General features: G+C 50.4%; 1 non-coding gene across 1 annotated transcript; it reads right to left on the bottom strand.

The window, feature by feature from the left end:
• Positions 1–3,241: 3,241 nt before the first annotated feature.
• LOC120376359 lies at positions 3,242–3,435 on the bottom strand. The gene has a single exon (XR_005587243.1). It is a non-coding gene; the product is annotated as a U2 spliceosomal RNA (small nuclear RNA).
• Between the last annotated feature and the right edge of the window lie 785 nt (positions 3,436–4,220).

Here is a 4,220-nt window from a genome sequence, read left to right on the forward strand (position 1 = left end):
ACCTGTGACCTCTGGCACCCCTACACCCCAACCCTGCCCCCCCTCCTGCTCCCCTCACCCTGCCCCCTAACCTCTGCCCCCCTAACCCCTGTGCTCCCTCTCTGGCACCCAACCCCTGAACCCCTAACCCTGCACCCCATCTGGTGCACCCAACCTCTGCACCCCTAACCCTGTGCCCCGCCTCTGCACCGCTAACCCCTGCCTCCTTCCGCACCCGTAATCCCAGCACTGTGCCCCCTTTTCCCCTAACCCCTGCACCCCCTCCTGTGCCCACTTGGGGAAACTGACCTGGATGCACGGAGTAGCTGGCATTGCTGCTCGCTCCCCCCGCCGCCCCGAACACTGCTCCTCCGCACATCGCTAGGGGGCTGTGAGAGGGGGAGCAATGAGCGACATCAGGGCTCCCTGCCTCCAGGTCACCTTCCCCACCACTTGGGCTGCTGCTCTCTGTCCTCCCCTTATGCAGCCCAAGTGGTGGGGAAGGTGACCTGGAGGCAGGGAGCCCTGATGTCACTCCTTGCTCCCCCCTCACAGCCCCCTAGGGGGGCACGGAGGAACATTGGGGGGAGCAGTATCCGCTCATCACCGCTCTCTCCCCCTTCTCTTCCCCTCCCTCCCCCCATGTTCCTATGCCGGGAGGGAGCAGGGAGAAATCTGGGCACCACCCCAAGCAGCACTCCCCTGCCAGCCGGGAGCAGTTTCTGACTTTACACCTGCAGCACACACCTCTCTGCTACCGTACAGCACCGCCCTTGACCATGGTACCCCTGGGCAATTCCCTGGTGGCACCCACCCCTAAGGCTGGCCCTGGCTACGGGCTTCAGAGGGAGTGACCAGACCAGGTGGCCATGGAGAGCTCCAGCCCCTGTTCTCCCCTCCCAGCTTCTAGCAGTCAGAGGCCAGGGACATGCTTCCATGCTGATGACAGGTACTGCTCGATAATGATCCAAAGTACAGGGGCGGCTCCACACCCCAGCACGCCAAGCGCGTGCTTGGGGCGGCATGCCACGGGGGGCGCTCTGCTGGTCCCAGGAGGGCAGCAGGCGGTTCCGGTGGACCTCCCACAGACGTGCCTGCGGAGGGTCCGCTGATCCCGCGGCTGGGGTGGAGCATCCGCAGGCACGTCTGCGGGAGGTCCACCAGAGCCGCGGGACAGGCGACCGGCAGAGCGCCCCCCGCAGCGTGCCACCATGCTTGGGGTGGCGAAATGGCTAGAGCCGCCCCTGCCAAAGTACATTCATATTCCTCATCTGAGTCAGATGCCACCAACCGAAGATTGATTTTCCTGTCTAGTGGTTCAGGTTCTGTAGTGTTTGCATCAGAGTGTTGCTCTTTGAGGACTTGTGCAACATGTTTCACACCTCGTCCCTCTTGGATTTTGGAAGGCTCTTCAGATTCTTAAACCTTGGGTCGAGCGCTGTAGCTATCTCTAGAAATCTCATGTTATACCTGCTTTGCGTTTTGTCAAATTTGCAGTGAAAGTGTTCTTAAAGTGAACAACATGTGCTGGGTCATCACCCAAGACTGCCATAAAATGAAATATATGGCAGAATGTGGATAAAACCATGGAGCAGAGACATACAGTTCTTCATCAAGGTCTTGAGTCACAAATTAACACTTTTTTTAAATGAGCGTTTTCAGCATGGAAGCATGTCCTCTGGAATGGTGGTTGAAGTATGAAGGCATATGGATGTTAGCATATCTGGCACGTTAATACCTTGCAACTCTGGCTACAAGAGTGCCATGAGAGAGCCTGTTCTCACTTTTAGGTGACGTATATAAGACACGGGCAGCATTATCTCCAGTAAGTGTAAACAAACTTGTTTGTCTTAGCGATTGGCTGAACAAGAAGTAGGACTGACTGGACTCTAAAGTTTTACATTGTTTTCTTTTTGAGTGCACTTCTGCAACAACAACAACAAAAATCTACATATGCAAGTTGCACTTTAATGATAAAGAGATTGCACTACAGTACTTTATATTTTACAGTGTAAATATTTGTAATAAAACTATATATAGTGAGCACTGTACACTTCATATTCTATGTTGTAATTGAAATCAATATATTGAAAATGTAGTAAAACAAAAAAATAAATTTCAATTGGTATTCTATTGTTTAACAGTGTGATTAAAACTGAAATTAATCATGGTTTTTTTAAAGTTAATTGTTTAAGTTAACTGTGATTAATTGACAGCCCTAGATTTGAATGTTTCTGTCCCATGCAGGACAAGCTGGAATATCTGTGTGCAGGGAAAGAGCCTGGGGGGAATTGTGCTGTGAAATTATTTCCTGTTCTGACATGTCCCCAGTTGCCTTTTTTGCCCTAACAGGCTGCAGTGCAACATCCATGTTTTGCTCCAGCTCATTCTGTCCTTCCAGGGGCCGGGGAAGGGAAATGGCTGCAGTGGAGCCAGTTGAGGGAGGGATTATCAGGGAGTTGCTGGCGGGTTCCCTTGGCGGGGAGAAAGGGCAGTAAATACACAGGGGGTGGGAACTTCCAGGGAGGTTGGTCTGGGTGGGAGAGGTCAGGAAATCCCCAGGGTGGGGGACAGGGAGTGACAAACCTGCTGGGATTTGTTTACTGTGAGGCTCCAGCATTTCTCATGTGGCCACCAGGGGCTTTTATTGTGGCCACAGCCTCCTGGGCTGTAATTGAGGGGGAGTCGGGGGCAGCAAAGCAGCGGCTCTTCCCCTGGGCTGCCTGCAGGGGCTGGGCCCTACCCCCTTCTGGAGTCATAAACACTGCAGGAGCAGGCAACCAGTGGGAGTTCCCCTCCTCCCCACGTGCGGTGGGGCTCAGGCTTCAGGCTTCTGCTCTGGGATGGTGGGCGACAGGCCCAGTCAAGATACATGGAACGTAGGCTGGGTGGGGAGAAGTCTGTGTAACTCATCTAGTTAATTATTGATATACATGTGACCTCAAATATTACCAATCTGTGTTCCCCCCCGCAACCATCTCCCAAACAGACCCTCAGTCTGGAAAGCATTTGTCCCTCATATTGTTGAAAAGACTCACAGCAAACAGAAGAATCCCAACTTTAAAAACAATCCTCCAGCAAAACAAAGAAACTCACATCTGTAGACTCAGAAAACACTCCTAAGAAATTTTAACAATATGTTATGAAGAAACCAAAGTGCTAAAGAGGCCTGATTTTTCAACTACTTTAAAAAAATCTTCTCAAATCAGCATCTTTAGAGTAAAACTTTTTCTCCTTTTCTAACCAGACAATTCTCCCCAGAAGGAGAGGCACTGGTCCTGGAGACACTGCAATACCAGGTCAATGCATGGGGGTGGACAGAGCAAGCTTCTATTCCATCCCCTTGTTTCAAAAATCAATTTAACATATAGTCCTTAAATAAAGGACCGATCAGATATTAAACTGATAAGAACTGACACTACACTTGATCTGAGCTCTAAGGAGCCAAGAAGCAATGCTGAGAGTCTCGGATAGTAGGCAGCCGCTCTTCCCCCACTGCTTTCTACTTCAGCACGAGGAGCTCCCAGACACGCACCAAACACCATTCACGAGGCTTTGATAACTAGGTAACTCGAAGTGATGATCACTTCCCCGAAATGACTCCACTGGAAGAATTCAAAGCAAGAGCCCTTAACACACAATTCTGTTCAAAGACAGAGAAGTCTTTCACCCTCCTTCCTCTTGCTGGTTTCCCTGTACATGCCTAATTTGCATAAACCCACCCACTGACCTGTGACTAACAATCTCTCACTGTTAACTCTTACAGCAAAACAGGCCAAAGAAAGCCTATGCAAGCGCTATACCGCAGCCCCAATGCTCTTTTCTGCTCCTTCTCAAACGTACAGTTATCAGGCAGACATAAGATAGTTTTGCTCCATACCAGTCCAGTTCCTTGCTGTTTCTTGTCTAACCACTGCACACATATGCTATAACCCTACCCTGAGCTGATTCCCGACTTTTGTGCTCAATACAGGAAAACGAGAATTGAGAGAGAAGCTGTGCAGGGAAGTCTTCCTCAACTTGCACTCCACTCCCCAAGGGCCTTTCGGGCTCTTCTGTGGACTTAAGGTTCCATTTGATTGCCAAGGTTTATGGTCTTATTAATTAGCCATCTCCTAATGCAGGGATGCTACATGACAGACTAAAGATCGATTTTCCAAAAGAGCTGAGAAACAGAACTAAAGCTGAGCACAAGGTGTTACATTTACATGAGCATCCAGGTTCTGACTGTGCCCTGGCAA

The sequence above is a fragment of the Mauremys reevesii genome, linkage group 12 (assembly GCF_016161935.1).
Source record: "Mauremys reevesii isolate NIE-2019 linkage group 12, ASM1616193v1, whole genome shotgun sequence".
In the NCBI taxonomy this organism is placed as follows: Eukaryota; Metazoa; Chordata; order Testudines; family Geoemydidae; genus Mauremys; species Mauremys reevesii.